The sequence below is a fragment of the Leuciscus leuciscus genome, assembly GCF_965113295.1.
Source record: "Leuciscus leuciscus genome assembly, chromosome: 25".
NCBI lineage: Eukaryota > Metazoa > Chordata > Actinopteri > Cypriniformes > Leuciscidae > Leuciscus > Leuciscus leuciscus.
The window spans coordinates 10,704,531-10,727,598 of NC_138724.1; the positions used below are offsets into that span (position 1 = coordinate 10,704,531).

Genomic DNA, 23,068 nt, shown 5'->3' on the forward strand with positions numbered 1-23,068 from the left:
TTATAATACAAGAATGAATCTTACTGGTTTTATTTAATCTTTTTTCTTTCTTTTTTTCTTTAAATCTTTAAATAAATTATCTTTATTTTTCTATCTTTAAATAAATTAATAAAATAAATGGATAAATAAATAAATAAAATTGATAAAATATATTAATTAATACATGTATTAATGAATAAAAATAAAGAAATTAAGGGCTAAAATGTGTGAACAATAAAAACAAATATTTATGCATTATATATATTTTTTTAAGAGACATTTATTTCTTTAATATCTGATAATAAAATGTAAGGCAGTACAAGTACTAGCATGACAAATAAAAGCTTCCACATAATATACATTATGTATTGTGGTAATGAGAATTTTGGCCAATGTGATTTACTGTCAGAAAAATTATGCCAAAATGCAAAACAATATGGCTATACATGCAGTGGTTCCTTGTTGCCACTGTCGCCTTTTTTGCCTTTGGCTTTTGGCTTGCTTAGTTGGGGACATTTAATTTAATATTCAACAATATTATTGATCTGCCTGCATTGACACCATTATATGAGAACTGAACTGAGCTGGACGATGACATCAAGGTTTTCTCCAGAGCGGCTATATATATATAAATGAACTAAATTAATAACTTTTTTTACAACAAAAATTAACCATCACTGAACTTACTTAAGCTGGACTGTGACGCTATTTTCTTCTAGAAACAAACTTTGTTGCATAATTTTCCTGTTATCTCTGTAAAGCTGCTTTGAAACAATCTGTATTGTAAAAAGCGCTAGGCTATATAAATAAAAGTGCCTTGACTAAATCAGTTTAATTTTATTCAGGCAAAACAGTATAATTGTATTTCTTCTGAAGTTGGGAAACGTGACCGGCACGAAATTCAACCACAGATACATCGAGCAGTTAAATACTGTAGATGTAAACATCTGGTATCTATAGCCCTATACAGCAATTTCACAATGACAATGTAATACCAACTGAGCCTTTGGCCTTATTTGTCCACACAACGACACGCAACAAAACCAGCAGTCAATTATTAATGCGTCCTCTCACTTTGTACGCCATCAAGAGCAATACAATTACCTTCTGCACTGTGATAACAATAACAATCATACAATGCTTTATCACATAACAGCCGTCTATGCTCAACACGTGGAGTTCATTGGCACTATATGATCAATAAAACCTCTTCTAATTTAGTAAAGTGTGAACGAGGCAGGTTTAGTGGCCAACATTAAGGGATTAAGGGTGATTATAACTCTTGGTTTTATCTGTTTTACGTTCCACTGACACTTTTGAAGCATTCCTGAGGGCAACTTCTTAAACCTGTAATCTCGGCCCATCCCCCCCGCGGCGTCTCAGACCCCCCACGCTTTCTGGAGCCGTCCTGTCAGGGTTACTAAACATTCCCTCAGTTTCAGGTTACAACCCCATTTCAAAATGTGTGAATTTAATGTGCACCAAATACATTTTTTTATATTTTGCTGTCTTGGACTCTCTATTGCCACCTATTGGTGTGGATGTAGAGTCACTTTGAATATCATTGGCAATGCAACAGCACTATTCAAAGGCATGTTTTTTCTTCCCAAGATTAAATAATTTGGCAAACATAAATGTCCAATAATGAGAATGTTATAGAGATTATAGAGAACTGTACAATAAAACTGGTATTTAATGTGAGTTCATCATTTTAAACCGATTTCTCAAGAGTACAATTTGTTTGTTTATCATTTGATATTATGGACATCAGAAAGCATGCCTGAGATAACCACAAGACCTACTTTATGAGGAAACACAACTCAACTGCAAAAGGATTGGCCTGAATAGGAACGCGACTACTTCCTTGCCTAATCCATCTTGTCATTGGATTTCCATTCGCAAACAAAGCCGTTTGTTGCATTGTAAAAGAATAAATATTCCATCATAAAGAAAAGCGCACTCAGCGGTTAAGCTTGTTTCAACATAAAACGTGAACAGATGTGACCCAGTAGTTTCCCTCAAACAGATTTCATCATTCGTCCAGGAGATGTTTTCAAAGCACAGGTGCACTTTGAAGAATCCAATGACAGAAACACTCTAGAGTCTCTTTAGATCAGTGGACAAAACATGGACAGGTGTGCTGTGCTCAAACAGGCCACTGCATACTACATTAACAACCCATTACAGAGCACACTAAGTACAACGCTTTACACTATGATTACGGGAATTAGAAAAAATCTCAAATCAGATCTTTTCAGGCAGACTGTCCACACTATTAATTGCAAGTGATCAAAAAAGATTTGTGTATTCAGACATATCCAACCAATGGGTTGCTTTAGTAAGAGTCGCGGTGCAGAACTCCTCCATCCACTGGGAAATGCCCAAATCTTTGGACATACCATTTGAACACCGTATGAATACTTCTGGCACTTCTATCACCAGCTTTGACGTTATCATTGTGTGTTGTGTTAAGAGTGCTGCAAAAGACAGTTTAACAGCCAGAGTGTCCAGATTGAGTCACATCTGTAAAAATCTGATTGGAATCGCATTTCAAACTACTTCCATATGTGAATTGAATCAGTTGTGAGAAAAAAACCCAATTTCATGTGTTTTTTTTCTTTTTTTCTGTCAAGACCATCTGGATGAACATGGCCTTAGTACACCCGAAAAACCAAACTCTTTTTGTGTTTCATGGAAGAAAGAAAGTCATACGGGTTTGGAACAACAAATTGGTGAGATTTTCTTGTTTGCGTGAACTATTCCCTTAACTGCACATATACAATGGCTTTGGAAAGGCTATGAACCTTGCATTACATGTATCTTTCTTATTACAATTAGCTGACAAAGCTCTTCTTCAAGAGAGAAGTGAAACATTTTTGTTTAACAAAACAATCTGACCTTGACAGAAGGCTACAAAAAAAGAAAAGAAAAAAAAGCAGCCCATATTTGGAACAGGCATGCCAACAACAGGTTGTGGTTTTAAATGGTATGAGCGGTGTTGTGGTGTACGGTCTTCTGTTTTTTTCTTTCACATAATGAAGAAAGAAGAAGGAACAAAGGAAAACATCTATATATATATAATCCAGGGTGAATTCAGGGTGATTGGGAAACTTTTTGCCATTGAGATGGAAAAAAAATGCATCTTGGAAAAAAGAGACTTGGAAAATGCGTCCCAATCAACCTGAATTCACCAATATATATATACATATACATAATAAATACACACACACACACACACACACACACACACACACACACACACACACACACACACACACACACACACACACACACACACACACACACACACACACACACAATACTGTGCAAAAGGCATGTTAAAATAGTTTTAAGCCAGTTATTTATATATTTTGCTGTAGTGTGTCAGTAGGAAATATCAGTTTACATTTTCAAACATTCCTTTTGCCATTAGTTGTAATTATAGTAAGGTTTTTGTATAAACAAGGAGTCTGACAACAGCCGGTGCTCCACACAGAGATCTGATCTAACCATCATCAAGTCCATCACATGCACAACAATACTTTGAAAAAGTAAAAAAAAAAAGTAAAAACTTTTTTTGAAATTAACTTTGTTATTAAACTTTTCACTTTTTACTTCTTTTGAAGCAAAGAAAAGCAAAATCCAAAATGGTTTGGAACAACCTTTCAGTCAGGAGGCAACATATGATGCTTTAAAAATGCAATCTTGTTTATTAACAGTGATTTATACACATGTATAAAGCTTCTCCACAAGATGCAATGCTTAGCTTTGACATCAAGTGCAGGATGAAGTGAAAGCAGAAACAAACCAAGGTAGCACTGCTTGACTGTTGTTTATAGGCAGCGCGGTTAAATATAGCCCAACTCTGTCATTACGGTCACCGCATGATGACATAGTTCTTTGTCATTTGCTGGGATTTGTGTGCAGTGCAACGTACACTTCTCATTTTGCAGTTAAACTCCAATAACTCAGTAAAGAAAAGCCCCAAATCACATTGTCAACAATAAAAGTGTTCTCCTTTCTCCTAAGGCTGAAGACAATTCAAAACGGCTTGAGTTTCAGGTCTATTTTAATCGCACACTCAAAGCAAATTATATTCAACAACATCTAAGAGTTTGAAGAAATATTCCTCTTTCAATAGAAGTTAAGCTTGCACTAAAACACTCAGAAGCACAAAAGTCTATAATATGCAGATAATACAAATTCAATCTGAACTTTCATGCCACTATTTAGTTTCTTTCCTCAAACCAAAGTTGAAAAACAAACTGTAGTAACCGTTGATACAGTTACAAAACCCTGATGATTTGCTGATTATTTTGTCAGATTCACAGTGAGATTTTAAAGAATAAACGTGATTATGTTCACCTGCTGCTCATTTAATTGCTGACGATTTTTCTGCCTTAAGAACTTTTTCTCCTGACATACTGTATATCTTGGCAGATATTTTACATGAGACCTGAAAGGTAAACCAGAATCTAAATGGACTTCTAACCGGTCTTTGATAGTTTTAGGGATGCACAATATATCTGTACAATATCGGTCAAAATGGGAGAATTTTTTCCAGTTATAATTGTGAATGCTTATTTTTTTACATTTAAATCACCTTTGCTTCTATAGTTAAATATAATATTTAAAAAGTACTCTGCTATCATTGGCAAATCTCAAGATGAATATTCATTTTCATTCTGCACATTACAATGTTGTGATATATGAATTTACTTGTAGAATTTAAAATTAGTTAATTTAGGTTTTTTTTTGTAAATTTATATAGAAAGTTGTAAAGAATTTTACTATTGGCCATTTACTGTTAATCTGCCATAAAGGGAATACTTACATTATCAACCAGAATTATCCCTGTTTGACACTTCACATTTTATGGTTTTTAATTTTAATAAATATGTTTCTACTTAGTTTTTTGTTATCGGTTATGTGCATTTGGATTTTATGTTTCATCTTTTGTTAAATTATTGTTTATTGCGTTATTTGTTTTGTGTCTGTGTGCATTACACTGCATGCACTTTCTACATAGTATTTTCATCAGCTTGTAGAAAAGCTACTTGTGATGAACTTTGATTCATCATGTGGATTTCTCTTTACCACCAGTTATTATGGTGATGTTAGTATATGTTAAAACATGGCCTTGCTAATTCAGCAGAAAAGGGCTAGTGGACTTACTAGTTTGAAATGTTTTTTGTTGTTGTTGTAAATTACAGCAATTGTTTTAAAGTGCCCCTGTGGTAAAAATCAAGCTTTAAATATTGTTTTTATGTCTATGTGGTGTTTTTAATATGCTTTAAGACAAACCATGTGTAAATTCATAAGTCGACACCATTGCTGAGTATTTTCTCCTTAAAACTGCAGTGAAACAAAGACAGTCTCAAAAACAGTGTTTGAAATCGCTGGTGTTTCTGACGTAACAAACTACCTTGTAACCAAACAGGTCAATGTGTGATTGTCAACAAGTCGATCTCTGAGCTGGTGCGAGTGAGTGGAGGCGGGGCTCATTTGCATATTCATAGAACCATACTAAATGAGGCAAGGGTGTAGAGAGTTACATTCAAGCTATTTTAAGGCATGAAGACATTTTTTTCAAGGAACAAACTTTTAAATATGTCATTTTGGTGATCAAAGATAAGTTTTAAGGCATAAAATTATTGACTACAGGGGGACTTTAAACTACGTTTTTACTGTATTTTTACTTAATTATTCTGGCAACCACAGCTGCCAGTTTTTTCTGTAAAAATGAGAAAACATTTTTACAGTGTATCAGTTAGATCTCATCTGACTAACATCCATATATCTAATTTTGCTACACTTAGTGTCCATATAGTTTGTTGTTTTTAGAAAGAAATTAATCATTTTATTAAGTAAGGGTGCATTAAATTGATCAAACGTGACATTAAAGACATTTATAATGTAACAAAAGATTTCTTTGTCAAATAAATGTTCTTTCATCTATTCATTTTTAGCATTCTACTCATCGAAGAATGCTAAAAATAAAAATAGATCTAGGTTTCCATAGTTCGCTGGTGTCCAAGCCTGGGCCAAGCTAGTCTGTTTGCTGGGTTTAGAGGGGTTTTGGCTATTTGTAAGGTTTGGAGACCAGCTGGTCAACCAGATAAACACCAGATAACACCAGCTTGGCCATGCTGGGAGACCAACTAAACCAGCTAAGACCAGCAAATCCCTGACCACAAGTATGAGCAATGACAACAGTAATGTTTGTCTTGTTAAAGACAACTACTATGTGAGCATCTGGAGTTCTTTGGGACTGTAAGACAGCTTTAAGTACTTCAAGGTCACGTCTCCAGCAAGAGGTACAAAATTTGGAGGTGCGGTTTTGGGTGGGCCGGTTGTTTTTCTTTTCTGTCAGAAAGGCTTTCAAAAGCTCAGGAAGAGGGGTATGAACAAAATCACCTGTCATGTGCCTGAGGGGTCATGGGGCACAAGAAACAAAAGGACTCGTCTTTCAAAGCCCCCCAGCTCTGTCTGACAGATATCCAAACAGAGAACAATGACGCTTTCAAAACATTTCACTTTCATCCTTCATCACCATCTAAGAGCTACAGACACATATAAAGATGTTTTTGTTCCATTTCTTAGAAATTAGTCTTGTGAATTCATTTGTAGATCCAAAAACCCAAATGTCATACAAATTTCAAAACATTTCCAACAGATGTTATTGAATTGTAGCCAGCACATCTTCAGTATGAATGAAGCTTTGTTGGGCTTCTGGAACGCTCTAGGTGGCAGAGAGATGATAATAAAGGCGGGTTTGTGTAAATGACAGTATTTTGGGTGGATTCCAGACCAGGAATCATTCCTGAGGGCAACAGGTCAACAGGAATTTCAGGATTGAAATTAGAAATGATGCCATGTCATTCAACAAGTACTTACATCCTCAGTCATCAATATACAAAAGAATGATTATAATACATTGCACATAAACTGTGTCCCCCATAGTGTTGATACATGAATCATATCTTAAAAAAAAAAAATCTATATCAAGTGGCATTTATTTTAAAGAAATATATTACGTGCACTTTTAAAACAACACTTCACAATGAGAAGTTTGTTGGTTTTAATATATACAACAGATATACTGTTCAATATGACGGGACAGGATGACACAAACACCATCGGATTCAAAAGTGCCTCCACATACATTTTTTAAATCATATCCTTTACAAATGACATTGGGACCATGTACTTTATGAACATAAAATGTATGATTTGTAAGGGGAAAACTAAGTATGAATCTCCTAAATCCACGCCGAAAAGAGCAGATCATACCAAACTGTACAAATGAGATCATATGGAATTGGGTAAATCAAAATAGTACAACATTGTTGCGAGACTGTTCTTGCCACATTTGTTTTCAGATGCCACTTGGTTTCATACAGTATGTTTAATCTAATGCAATGACATTCATACATTTTGGAGGCAACAACAGGACCTCCATTAAAAAAAGGAAAGAAAAAAACATAAAAATACTAAACTACCGTACTCTCACATTCAAGGCTATACAACACGAAAACTTTACAGAGAAGCACCATCAAGAAGCATTTTCTGACAAGTGTTTTCTGAATTCACCTCTTCTCCCTGAAGAACATTTGACTAAATTACATTACCATGGTAACACAAAATACTAATTACCATGACCAAGAACAAAAGATCTGCGTAATTAGAAAAGCCAGCACTTTTGTGTGATAAAACATCTCTTAAATGGAACAGCGCAGCTAAAATCAAGCTTATTTTTTCGAACTCTTGCAAATCTAACATATGTTTAAACTCCACAAGTTTGCATGAAACTTCAAGACATTGAAAAATGAAGCCCTATATGCCTACATGCCCATAAAAACTGGTTACTCACCAATAATGCTGTCTTTAAAAAGTGCAAGACTCGTCTGAGACTGTGAGACAGTTGAGGCCACCTGATGTGGTACGTGAGCGTCCGTGTGAAACGTTAGGAGGGGCCCGGAGACAATCTGAAGTGGTGCCGCCATTCCGTCACCATGGAGACTGATGCTCTTTCAAAGCCACCGGCCAATGGCGAGGCACTGCGATTGTGTTGGGACAAAAGTCACATGACCAGTGTTTGAGCAGCACACAAAACATGAGTGGGGTTGGGGTGGGCAGGAGTTGTCAGGGCATTTGGGGGAGGAATGGACGCTTGGAAGAGCCACAAAAGAAATCAAACGGCAAGCGATCCCACCATGGTGAGGCACCAACTTCATGCTTGTTTAGGGGCCATTCCTTCAGCCAAGCAAAACCAGTGACCTTTAACAATCACTGAGAATCTGTCAAAACACATTCTTTTTCCATTGAATGCAATATCTGTTAAACCAAACTTTGATAAAGAGGTTAAAAATGCACTTCAGAATCATGAAGGAATAACAACGCTCCCTCAAACTATAAAACAATTTCTGTTCAATTGTGTTTTGAATGAGTTCATGATGTTATATCACGAGGTTCATCATGTTCATAAGTGCCCTACAAACATTGCGGTGACTCTGATGTAATCACAGAGCAATATTACGGTCCATAAAACTCCAGTGAACAATAGTTCATCTCTGGGGTAAATTGTCAGTTTGCAAAAAGGGATCCATTTTTTCTTTAATTGATCTTACTGAGACAGGAATGCAAATAACGCAGACACAAAATGTGACGCAAAAAGACACAACCTTAAATATTTTAAGCAGAACAGGATAGATAGATTCTAGGGGTGGCACGGTACATGAAAAAACATCCGAACCGTTCGGTTCGCTTGTCTCGGTTCGGTGCGTGTGTGCGTCGCGCGGTTCGCACGGTTCGACGCATGCGCAATGTAGCCTTGTGCCCGTGCTACTGCTAATACAATGCTAAATCATAAATCAGACAAATGTAGAATAACATTACAATGTCCAGCAATCGATTTAAATAGTACACTGGGTTTACTTAGACATTTAATGAGATCAACTCCACTAGGCTATATGTTGTTTTTTTCACGTGAATAAATAGGCTACATAGATCGACTGTTCCACGTACCGGTATGTACTTTAATGGTCCAGTGGCAGAACTTGCCAAGCGTGTCAAAGGTTCTGAGTTCTAATCTGCACTCGTATATATTTTTCTTTTTCATCAAAACCGATTATGTTTATCAGCGGTTGTATATCAAGCAGGGACAGATTTGTATGAATTTTGTTTTGTGATTTCATCGGAACGAATAGAGTAGCCTAGAGTCTCCTCAACGGACTGAAGCGCGCGTCTGAGTGAAGAATGTGCGGCCGCTGCGGTGTGTGCGCGAGCCACGAGAACACTGTATCAGCGCCACTGATCGCAACGGCAACGAGCACTTTGATCACTTGATTAAAAAAAACACATTTCAGCGCTAGATTGCTTCTTATTTAACAAACGAACGAAACGAATACTTTGCTAGTTAACTGGAAATGTTTTATTTATTTGTATTGGTACATCCGTGCTGGGACATAATATCAACCCTGGCAAAAAGTGGTGACAAATAACTGTCCGACACAGCCCACGGGAAATGAGAAGCTGCGTTTTGCAAACACACCCCATTTATGAAATAAATAAATAAATAATTAGATAATTCAGCTATATATCATATGCTGAAGTAAATTTTTGGAGTGTTAAAGATTAAAAGAAAAAACAACAACAAGAACCGTACAGAACCGAAAACCGTGACCCTAAAACCGTGATACGAACCGAACCGTGGGTTTTGTGAACCGTGCCACCCCTAATAGATTCAGACTGATAATACTGATTTATACCAGGATTTACATAAAGAGGGCAAAGCTCAATTACTATTAAACCTGTTCATAAAGTGATAGTGATAATAATTTATGTGTGAATGGTCCATTAATAGTTTTTCCTATGATCATTTCATCCTTTTAATGAGGCTTTTTTGCTTAATTATGATATCAAGACAGTTCAGGACAGTATCATCTTCACACTTTTTATTTCATACCCCAAAAAATATCAAATTGAATTTTAATTCAGAAATTTAAAACTTGTTTTTCATAGAAGAGGTGCATTCAAGACACTGTAAATATAAATCGCATTGTATGTATTATGTGGAGTGACATGAGGGTGAGTAAATTATGACAGTGTTGTTATTTTTGGGTGAATTACTCCTTTAACTGTATTAGGTTCTTTTTTTTTTTTTAAGGGATGGTATAATGCCATTTTCACAAGATGTAAAATAAGTTTACATCTACGTCTTTGTATGTGAAGTTTTAGCTCAAAATACCCCACAGATATTTATTTTTAAATAGCATGTTAAAATGTACACTTTTTGAGGGTGAGAAAAAATGCACCATTTAGATTAAAAGCTTTGATTACATCCTCACCACTGAAAATTTCAAGAGAGAGACTCAAGAAGTTACAACATGTGACTTGCAACAGGACATTTCTGAATGGTTAGTTGATGAATTTATGTAGCTTACGTGTAGTTATCTTCTAGTTATTGATTAGCATATTCTGTCATGATAATCTATAAATCACGTTCCCGGGGGTAGAGTTTATGTAAATTTGAGGGTTAGTGTTGTCACTATCCCGGGAGGAATGTTGTGTAGTCCTTAAAAAGCAATTTCTTTAAAAGCAAATATCTCCCTTCGCTTTGAACTTTGAGCGTTGTAACTTTGCAGATGTTGTTCATTCTTAAACAGCAACATTACACACTAACTAAAGTTTAAAAAGTGAAATCATAATCAACCACCCCTTTAATTGGTACAAATGCCAAAGACTACCCATTCCCTTTTATAAAGCTCTGTAAACCGAAACTGACTCGAAAAGGATATCACTTCAAATTATTTTGCAATGCTCATTCATTCCTTCTGATCTGCCCTGTTTCGATCATGATAATATTTAACATAATCAAAAAAGCAATGCAGTAATCAAAGATTGTGTTTCAGGAACTTTAAGATATAATTCCAAACATATTTCTCTCATGGGAACGTAAAGAGGAGGCATAACTCATGAGGAATAGTTAAGCCTATGTGTGTGAGATGTGAAGAAGTATGCGCTATCTCCAGATGGTACATAAGCTCTTTTTGTTCTCGATCCATCTAGCAGCTGGACAGATGAGTCACTGTGAACTGAAGAGGTTTCGCAGGAGGAGAGACAGACACTATTTGATTCCCATGTCTGCCAAAAACTGGCCCACTCCATCCAGAAAGAACATGGTAAATCACGTTTGGGGAGGAGGGCGTGCGAGGAATGCTATTGCAACAGATATATTATGACTGCAGAAATACTACAAATTAGAAATTACATAAAGCGCATTCAATATATATAGACCACTATTTAGTGGTCACATTAGCAACATTTTGTGGGAAAAAAAGATCCATTTCCCATTGCCAATATAGTAGCAATGTAGTAGTGCTGGAGTGTATACCAGTTTCAATTTCATGTACGATATGCGTTTCAAATACCGAAAATACCATGTGAGTCCTATGATTTCCGCAACTACCTGATTAGTTACAAGGTAGTTTGTGATGTCAGAAACACCAGTGATTTCAAACCACGTTTTTGAGACTGTCTTTGTTTCACTACAGTTTTAAGGTTGACTTATGAATTTGCGGTAACACTTTATTTTACAGTGTCCTTGTTACATATGTTACATGTACTTACCATAGTAATAACAGTAAATTATGCATAATTACATGCAATTAACCCTCAACCAAATCCTAATCCTACCCTAACCCTAAAGTAAGTACATGTAGTTGATTAATATTACTCAGTACTTAAATATATAATTACACTGAAACAATGACACCTTAAAATAAAGTGTAACCGAATTTGCAAATGGTTTGTCTTAAAGCATATTAAAAATACCACATAGACATATAAACAACATTAAAAGCTTGATTTTCACCACAGGGGGACTTTAAAAAGTCTGCTATTGAAATCTGAAGTCTGCATGTTCTCCATATCTGGCTCTGTCCAGAGTTGCCAAGTCCACTTATTATACATGCAACTTTGGGCTTGTTTTTGAGTTGCCTATAGATTTTGGCAGTCACAGCTTTTTTTTATGCTTTTACAGAATGCAGTTGTGTATTTGGGCTTGTTAGTAGTTGCCACTCAGGACAAAAGGTATGACTGCTTTATCGTTATTTAGTGTGTGATGATGTTTATCTGTCTGTCAATTCCACTGGGTTATCTCTGGACAAAAAACCTCTACACGTAATAACCTAGAATACTTTCTAACAATTGATGGCTGCTCTGTCAAGTCTCCGTCGTCGGTTAGGAACCTGGGTGTGCTCTTTGATACCAATCTTTCATTTAAAAGCCACGTTTCTAGTATCTGTAAAACCTCATTCTTCCATCTTAAAAATATATCTAAATTGACCCTTTGCTAAGCCCCACCCCTCCTTAGTTACTGTTGCTACGTCTGACCCGCTTTCGAGCCTGGCACGTCTATTACAGTATGTATGCACCGGTGTCAGACATTCCCAAGGATATAATTAGTAATTTTTGGCGAACCGGTGAAATATCTGAGAGAGCAAGACAAAGGGGACTGCAGTATGCATTCAAGGGATATATCCACGACATAATATGCCACCGATTAGAGAATAATTTCATCAGAATTGAAGCTAAAGCCTTTAGGTTCCAGCGCAAGCAGCAACCGCCTCATACGCTGACCATTCAAATGGGAAACACACAAATTGAGGAACAGAACAGCTATGTTCATGCACAGCAGGGTAAGTGAAATTTGAAAATAATCTAATAATTATAAATCAAACAGCTTATCTATAAATCTTGTGGAATAAACACAAGACATTAGCCTGACCACTTTGCAATGATAACATTCTCCCGCTTATATTTTTAGCGTGCCAAGCTACTGCTCACACGTCGTGGGGCAAACGTAGGTGTTTTGTTAATCCTGTCGACATTTTGTGAATGGGGTCTCCCACACTGCTTGATCAACGCTTGGCATTTCTCCCCTTAAGTGATAGGTTTCGGGAAGGGAAAAAATTCCACCCCCCCCCCATCCAAACTTTTAGGATACCGGGTATCAGATTTGCACAATCCATACGCACAACGCTTCGGCATGTTTCCCTCGCTCGAAAGCTTGCCAGACCTCCCACGCCTAGTTACGGTTGCTAAGCCACGATTGGCCTGTGGCGGTTTTTCGGGCGTGGATAAGCAAAGGGTCAATTACGTCATATGCTTTCAATGAAAAATGCGGAACAGTTAGTTCATGCGTTCATGACCTCAAGGCTAGATTATTGTAATGCTCTTATGGGTGGTTGCCCTGCATGCATAATAAACTACAGCTGGTCCAAAAAGCAGCAGCTAGAGTTCTTAACAGAACCAGGAAGTATGACCATATTAGCCCGGTTCTGTCAACACTCCAATGGCTCCCTATTAAACATCGTATAACTTTTAAAATATTGCCAATCACTTACAAAGCACTAAATGGTTTAGCTCCTCAGTACTTGAGCGAGCTCTTAACGCATTATAGTCCTTCACGTCTATTGCGATTTCAAAATCCCGGCTAGTTGATAATACCTAGAATATCAAAATCGACTGCTGGCGGTAGATCCTTTTCCTATTTAGCACCAAAACTTTGGAACAATCTTCCTAACATTGTCCGGGAAGCAGACACACTCTGTCAGTTTAAATCTAGACTAAAAACGCATCTCTTTTACCTGGCATTCATATAGAACATTATACATTTCTATTATCCAAATAAGTTAATTGATTATTAGGCTGCATAGATTAGGTCAGCCGGAACTATGAACACTTCCTATAACACCCGATGTACCCATTACATCATAAGAAGAATGGCATCTACGCTAATGTTAGTCTTTCTGTTTGTTCCGAGGTTTACTGAAGTCAGCCGGATCCGGGCCGTATCCAGATCAGATGGTGGACCTGCGCCTAGACCCATCCACAACACATCCCTGAAGTGTCAGCAGAGATTGTATCAACTAGACTCTCCCCTGTGAGAGCCTCAGCGACACGACAGCCATTGGCACTGATCCTCAACAAAACCGTCTCCATTCCAGCGTGACTCCGATCTTCAACCAGATGGAACTGGACAATATTCTGAATGTTCTGATCCAATCTGACTTCTGACCTGTAATGTTGCCTCAATCATAATTATTCACTGTTCGTTCATTGGCCAGAGGAAAACTGGCCCCCGTCTGAGCTTGGTTTCTCTCAAGGTTTTTTTCTCCCAAGTCATACTTGAAACAGCACCATGGAAGCGAATCCGAGCGCTGATGATATGTTGGATTCAATAGTACAGGTGTGAATAAATTCTAGACATTTCATTCTTAAACAACGTACAGTTGGAAGATGGAATAAAACTCGAGCGTTTGAGCAACTGAACAACATCTCCAACCCATACTGATCCTGACATGTCAGTGGTCGCTTTGGCCAGATGGTGTTTATAGCATAGGGGGCGGAGCTTTAAATTCTAGAGAGCATTTGATTGGACAGAAGATGTGATGAGAAGCTGAAGTCTGCGTGATGTCATGCAAATCCATGATCCATTTTAGCGTAAGTGAGAGACTGTAAGTTTTGAATGCTTGTATCTCCTAAATGCGAATTCTGTCATTGTTTTGGAACAAACCAGCTTATTCATAACCTTAAGGCTTATATATTCATACTAAAAGCTAAAAAAACTTACGTTTTTATTTCAGGGGGCCTTTAACGGACACACACACGCAGCAGCCATTTTAAGTCCACAAGACCGCAAGTGTACATGAAGTGTGGCATTTGGGACAGGGCTTCTCTTCACTACGATATGGTAGGTGAAAAACAGTAGGCCTATGTGACAAAAGAAGCATGTCCAAATTCACAGTACTCATAAAAGAGTAGGCAAAAAGTACCCGGATGACCTACTATTTCCGGTGAGATTCTGAAGTGTGCATACGATGGACACTTTACTATCCCATGAGGCCACAGGAGAGGATTAATGAATGGCAGTGAAGCAACGCAACTGAAGCTGGTAGGTCACATGATAATGACAACATGGCGAATGTAGTACGTCCAGATTACATCTATACTACACACAACAGTACCTACTCAAGAGAGTATGTGGTTTTGGATGCAGCCACACACTGAAGGACGCGTGACGCTCGTGTTTTCGGCATCTGCCTTCTCACTATATGAGGACATGAACACGTGAACTTCATCTGCAGAGCTGATCTGAGAGTTACTCACCAGCATTTCACTTGATAAAACAGAAATTCAAAGGTTTTCACAACTACCCGTAAAAATAAAAAGTTCGGTTTAACTTGAATTTTTTTAATAAGAAATACATAACTATTGCACAGTAGAGTGTGTACTTCTTTAAATAATAATAACATTACATTTCATTACAACATACAGAAACTCAAAGGTCTTCATTACAACCCGCCAGAATAAATGTTTGGTATAACGTGAAGAAATTATGAAACAAATATGTTCGACCTACTTATTGCAGTATTTCTGCAGTATATATGAATACTGTACACAGTAAGTGAGTTTCCTGTATGCACAGACTACATGGATGACCTACTACATCTGTAATATACAACACACTTCAACAGAATGCTATATCCCACAATGCAGTGCACTCAAACTAAGCAGCCATTTTTAGCCAAACAAAAACCACCCTTAGTTACTGTTGCTACGTCCGACAAGCCATTTCGCTCTCACACAGTGAAAAATAGGCTACATTGCGGAGCAAAGAGGTCCGTAACAATGCGCCGACAGACAAAACAGAGCTGGTTACTTTTGATATGAAACAAGACAGCATTCAAATTTTTAAATTTTTAAAGAAATTCAAACAATACTGTTTTGTGTCGTGACAGATCGCTGTAGCGCCTCAGTTCAAGCGGCACGTGAGCCGATCATCACTTCCTACTAGTTAAACATGAATGAACATCGTTTCAACCACGAAAAGATGTCAATACACACTATTTTTTTTTCAAGTTCAAGTCCACAAACATTAATCTACTAACTCTCCTGTCTGGTTTGTTTGTCAGACAAAACGCAGATTCAGCATTATGTTCAGTCAGACCTGTCAATCAAACTCGCGGCGAATTATAATTATAACCATGAATTATTATAACCATGATTTTTTACATCTCTGGCTTTGACTCATAATTTGATCAGACTGCCAAAACTTAAAAAAATGTTGTACACCAAATTGTATTAAAAAAATAAATAAAACATTAATACCCATTATAGGCTACTTTCTAAATTGACAACTCAAAATAGATCATTTGGAACCATTACCTTGAGTAATATTATATCACAGTTGTCTTGAAATCTCTACTGACATCTATCGTTGTGGGTGAAGTGTCATGCAAAACGAAAAGTTTTTAATTATAATTAGCATTGTCAAAATACCATATTTTATTGAATTTGTCACCCATCAAACATTTATTCACCAAATGCATCTAATAAAAGGGGTATTACAGAGATAAGAATAGTAGTATCAGTCTGGTTATGTGCCTTCAAAATGATGACTGGAGAGACTTCATCTTGTGTGTGTGTACATCATATCAAAGATATAATTTCCTCATGACTCACCTGTCATATATAAGTAATGACTGCACAACTGACATGACACAAAGCATCACATCACAACTACAACAAGGCACTGCTATCATTACCACAAATAAGCTCCATGACAGTGATGGGTTTTCTGCATGCACATAAAGAACATGTGAATTCATTTCAGTTATAGTAATATTCCTCTCTTGCGTACCTCAGCACTGGTTACAAGCATTTACACTTAGTCTGCTGTATATTCCAATTTGAATTCATTAAGTGGACGATGAGCAGAGCATTGTTTACACTAGCCTACTAGTCCAGATAAATCCACGAACGTGTAATTCAATTTCCTAAACAAATAAATTAAAATCAAATGTCACTGCATTAGATACAAACAAATACTGCATCTTTTCTCAGAACTGACCGAGCCTATTTTTTTGTTTCTTTTTGCAGTATTTTTTACCCAGCAGGTGTCAAGTTGAGTTTAGTGGATGTATGAAGTGGACGTAGAGGATGTTCAGTTTCCTAGCAGGTGGAATTCATCATTTTAACAATATGGACATGTGACGTATGACAATCAGAAGCGTCTGGAGAGTTTAACTGTAGGAGGTTTGTTTTGTAAAGACATTTTGCTTCCAACTCACAAACTTCATTCATAGATTATACCAAATTAAGAATGTGCATACTTACCACTGACGCAATACATTTTCCCGCACTTTTTCGTCCAATACTGCTGAAGGACACGGGGTGTGTGTACACTTATCAAGCAACACGACGCCACACACAAACTCACAACTCTCCCAACCAGTCTGTGCTGTGAGTGATGGAATAGTGACGTCGACGCCAGTAGACCAATCAAAAAGGTTTGTACTTGAGTCGCGTCGATATCGGTGCATAGTAATATTAAGCTCTATTTCATGTTAAACAGCTCTTTAATAACGAATGACTACTTTTTTAGGTATGCAGAGTTTCTTTCAGAATATAATATACCAGTAACTCCCAAAGAGTTTGCCACAGTTATGGATGCTATTGCATCTGGCATACTCATGCTTTTCAAAAATAAAACTCTCTCTCTAGGTTCTTTACCTTCTCCTGAACCTGCAACACACCTATTGGTGAGATATGTTACACTGGGGAAAATAAGGAAGAAAATATATTGGAATGGACTGTTTGACCTCACAAACAAAGTCAAATAAATATATTTTTAATTAATTCATAATATTTACCTTGTCAAAAATGTCTTACAATTATTATTATTAATTTATTTTTTCTGTCAGAATGACACTGAAACTAGTCTTCATTTGTTTTGGTCGAGCAGTTATACTCTGCAACTTTGGAAAGATGTTAGTTTGTTTATCTCAAGCAATATCTTGCAAAATCTCTCAATGAATCCCAAAACTGTTATTTGGGGATTTTTTTTTTAAAGCAGATTCAAATGCCTGCTTTATAAAAAATCTAATTATTTTCCTATGTAGATTTTACATTCATAAATGTAAGTTTTTAAATTGTAAACCTATTTGTATTACACAAGATAAAACATTACTTGATTACGATTTCATCTTCTCTTAACCCAAAAGCACTCAGAACAAGTACAATTTGCACTAAGTACTTAATGTTTAAAAAAAAAATTCCCATTCTCGTTTATTTACTGTCTAGTTCGGTTTTTGTTTTGTGCTATGGTGTTGGTGAAGTGTTTTCTTTTACTATTCTTTATACTTCTGATATTCTTAAATCTTATTGCTGTGCTCTAATTATGTTGTTCCACACTGTAAACTTAATGTTCAAATAAAGCATATATAAAAATATATATAAAAAAAGAAAAAGCCACTAATTGCCCCCCCATTTTTTTCTAAAAAACCTAAATACTGTCCAAAATGCTTAAAAAACTTGGACCATGTGGAAATTATTGACAGGTTAATTATATGTTGCTTCTCAGAACAACACTCTGTTATCTGACTTATCATCAGAGGAAAATATTTCAGAGACATATGGAATAACAGTCTTGCACCTGCGTCTGCTCTGTACACACTGTACCTGCAAGACCAGACATGTTAAGAATCTGACAGATGGGGATGCTGCGCTGCTGGAGATCCACGACAGGAAAGCATAGTCTTCATGAGAAGCATGATTCCTCTGACATTAACATCCACAATGGGACACTTACAGTATTATTTCTCTGTATTAGCGTTCACATAATATCATTGGACGAATATGGACCAAGACTCTCTCCTGTCAATCTAACATGGAATACATCTAAAATAAAGCAGAGAAAAACAAGCATTTATCATAATGGAAATGGCGCCCCCTAATGATTCAGCAATGTATGTGACAACTTCAGCAGATTTTACAGTGGTTCTGAAAGTCAAGTCAAATCAAGTCACCTTTATTTATATAGCGCTTTTTACAATACAGATTGTATCAAAGCAGCTTCACAGTGATTACATGAAAATAATACAACAAAGTTTGTTTCTAGAAGAAGATTGCATCATCGTCCACCTTAAGTAAGGCAGATCAATAATATTGTTGAATATGAAATGTCCCCAACTAAGCAAGCAAAAAGCCAAGGCGATAGTGGCAAGGAACCAAAACTCCATCAGGTGACAGAATGGAGAAAAAAACCTTGGGAGAACCCATGCTCAGTCGGGGCCAATTCTCCTCTGGCCAACGAACGAACAGTGTATGATTATGATCCAGGCAGCATTACAGGTCAGAAGTCAGATTGGATCAGAACATTCAGAATTTATCCAGTTCCACCTGGTTGGAAGTTGGAGTCATCACGCCGGTATGGAGACGAGTTTGTTGAGGATCAGTGCAGATGGCTGTCGTGTCTATGAGGCCTTCACAGGGCTGATGAGGCTGGCACCTCAGGGATGCGTCATGGATGGGTCCAGGTGCAGGTCCACCATCTGATCTGGATACGGCCGGAATCCGGCTGACTTCAGTAAACAGGGAAGGACTGGTTGACACTTCAGGACTGCGTTGTCATCATGTCCAGGCACAGGTCCTTCATCAGATCTGGATACGGCCTGGATCCGGCGGTATGCGGTAAACCACGGATAAAAAGAGAGACTATTAGCGTAGACGCCATTCTTCTTATGATGTAACAAGTACATCAGGATTTATGGGGAGTGTTCCCAGTTCCGGCTGACCTAATCTATGCAGCCTAACATTGAATTACAGAAGTCTATAATGTGTTATATGTATGCTAGGTCAAAGAGATGTGTTTTTAGTCTAGATTTAAAATGACAGAGTGTGTCTGCTTCCCGGACAATGTTAGGAAGATTGTTCCAAAGTTTTGGTGTTAAATAGGAAAAGGATCTACCACCAGCAATCGATTTTGATACTCTAGGTATTATCATTTAGGAGCTAAACCATTTAGTGCTTTGTAAGTAATCAGCAATATTTAAAAATGTATACAATGTTTAATAGGGAGCCAATGCAGTGTTGACAGAACTGGGCTAATATGGTCATACTTCCTGGTTCTGGTAAGAACTCTAGCTGCTGCATTTTGGATTTATTAAGCATGCAGGACAACCACCCAGTAAAGCATTACAATAATCTAGCCTTGAGGTCATGAACGCACAAACTAATTGTTCCGCATTTGTCAATGAGAGCATATGGCGTAATTTAGATATATTTTTAAGATGAAAGAATGCGGTTTTACAGATACTAGACACGTGACTTTCAAATGAAAGATTGGTATCAAAGAGCACACCCAGGTTCCTAACCGACGACGAAGACTTCACAGAGCAGCCATCAAGTGTTAAGACAGTATTCTACGTTATTACGTGAGGAAGTTTTTGTCCAATAATTAGAATCTCTGTTTTTTCAGAATTAAGTAGTAGGAAATTGCTGGCAATCAGCTATGCATTCCGTTAATTTTGTGAATTGGTAAGTTTCGTCAGGGTGTGAAGAAATATAGAGCTGCGTATCATCGTGAAAACTAATGCCATGCTTCCTAATGATATCTCCCAAGGGTAGCATGTACAGAGTGAAAAGCAACGGTCCTAGTACAGAGCCTTGTGGTACGCCATACCGAACTTGTGATCGATAAGACATCTCTTCATTTACTGCTACAAACTGATAACTGTCAGATAAGTATGATTTAAACCATGCTAATGCAATTCCACTAATGCCAACATAATTTTCGAGTCTATTTAAAAGAATGTTGTGGTCGATAGTGTCAAATGCAGAACTAAGATCAAGTAACACTAATAGAGAGATACAACCACGATCGGATGATAAGAGCAAATCATTTGTGACTCTAATGAGAGCAGTCTCAGTACTATGGTACGGTCAAAATCCTGATTGAAAATCCTCGCAGATATAATTTGTGAAGATACTGCCTTTTCTAGTATCTTTGACAGAAAAGGTAGATTTGAGATCGGCCTGTAATTGACTAATTCTGTACGATCAAGTTGCGTTTTTTTAACAAGCGGTTTAATCATAACCAGCTTGAAAGTTTTTGGTACGTATCCTAAAGACAAAGATGAATTCATGATAAAACCGGATTCATATTAATGATTTTTTTTAATCCCCTTTAAAACCGGATGTGTCGTCGACGACACAGCCAACCAAGCTGTATTCATGTCACTGTAACTCTTCAACCGTTTGCACTATCAAAATAATTCAAATAGTTCCTGAAAGTAGACATCACGCGCTTTTCGCCAATATACAGCTTATTACGGTAATGTCACGCTTTCCGTCTGTAAATGACAGCAGCGCGGGATGGAAGGATTTGTACAGAGAGATACGACGCGCGGCAGGTTAGAGTGTTTTGGATTGCATAAAATAATAAAAGAAACGAACAAATACATGGCGAAATAAGTGTTAGACAGTAGAAGAGGGGATTGGGATGATTTTTAATGAAATTTGGGAGGCGGATGGCCGTCACGCCTATGAATGCGTGCATTTGTATGTGTGCGTGTATGAAAAAAAGTGTCCTAAATGAAAACTGTGCAACCCAATGTCACAAAAAAGACTTATGTATTATAGTTCATTTTTCAACTTTAAAGTGTTAGTTTCTTTCGTTCATGATTTTTTTTCTGTTTTTTTTCTAAATAAAAATCAGTAAATTTATTCTCGTTTTTAAAATTTTTGTCTATTTATATTATATTTACAAACTCACCATACACAATAATGGTCAATAACTGTAATTTGTTGAAAGCTTATCTTTTTCTGAAAAAGATGACACCTTGCACATGAAGATAGCACATTGTTTTAGAATTTTACAGTCAAAAAATCTAATTATGTGAAAAACACCTATTTTAGCTTCAGGTTCTAGATCTATGACCTCTGGAAGATGGAATATGATCTCTTTCAGTAGCTTAGTCGGTATAGGGTCTAACATACATTTAGATGATTTAACGAGTTTAGCGAATTCTTCCTCTTCTATAGCAATGAATGAATCGAATTTTTCCTTATAGGGAGACTATAATGCACTGCCTGATGCGATACTGTGGTAGACGGTTGCATAGTTATAATTTTCTCCCTGATATTATCAATCTTATAAGTGAAGAAGTTCATAAAGTCATTACTGATGTGCTGCTTGGAAACGTCTGGGCTAGAAGCTTTATTTTTCGTTAGTTTAGCCACTGTTTCAAATAAATACCTAGGGTTTTGTTTATTTTCTTCTAATAGGGTTGAAAAATAAGCAGATCTAGCAGCTTTTAAGGCCTCTCTGTATGCAATCGTGCTCTCTTTCCATGAAATGCGAAATACCTCTAGTTTTGTTTTGTTAAAGTTGCGCTCCATTTTTCTGGCTGCTCTCTTAAGGGCCTGAGTGTGGTCGTTGTACCACGGCGTTGGACTATTTTCTTTAATCTTCTTTAAGCGCAAAGGAGCAACTGTGTCTAAAGTGCTGGAAAAGAGAGAGAGTTAAAAGTTTCTGTCGCAATATCGAGTTCTTCTAAGCTATCTGGGATGCTGAGATGATGAAACTGATCAGAAAGATTATTAATAAAGCAATCTTTAGTGGCAGAACAGAAGTGATAGGTCTAACATATTTGTAACACGAAGACGGCTTTGCAGCCTTGGCTAAATGAAGTTTACAAGAGACTAGATAATGATCTGAGATGTCATCGCTCTGCTGCAGAATTTCAACGGCATCAATGTCAATATTGATGTATATTAAAATCACCAACAATTAGGACTTTATCTGCAGCCAGTACTAACTCTGATAGAAAGTCAGCAAATTCTCTGATAAAGTCTGTACAGCACAAATCTCAAACGTGATTTATCATTTACACTAGATATTGTTACATGAAGCACCAACACTTCGAAAGAATTATATTTGAAACTAGACTTTTTAGTAATTCTGAAAATATTACTATAAATTACAGCAACATCTCCCTCCGCCTTTCAGACGAGGTTCATGTTTATAACCGTAATCTTGGGGGGTGGACTGGTTTGGTTTTAGCCAGGTTTCTGTCAAACACAGCAAATCTAGGTTATAGACTGTAATCATATCATTAACAATAAGTGCTTTTGAAGTAAGGGATTGAATATTCGAAACTATGGAAGCCCGTTTCTGCCACGGTTGAGTAAAAAAAAAAAAAAGATTCTTTAAGTCATAATAATGAGAAACTTTCTCATA

At 36.9% G+C, this 23,068-nt stretch overlaps 1 protein-coding gene across 3 annotated transcripts in view; it reads right to left on the bottom strand.

The window, feature by feature from the left end:
* Positions 1-17,267, bottom strand: part of rassf7a (Ras association domain family member 7a) — a 46,428-nt gene extending 29,161 nt beyond the window's left edge. The window contains exon 1 of one of the 3 annotated variants that reach the window (XM_082160493.1): positions 17,164-17,267. The gene's annotated coding sequence lies outside the window, so the exon portion shown is untranslated. Of the gene's footprint in view, positions 1-7,852; positions 7,989-17,163 lie in introns of those variants that run through there. The other 2 variants (XM_082160492.1, XM_082160494.1) reach the window with 2 other exon arrangements.
* Between the last annotated feature and the right edge of the window lie 5,801 nt (positions 17,268-23,068).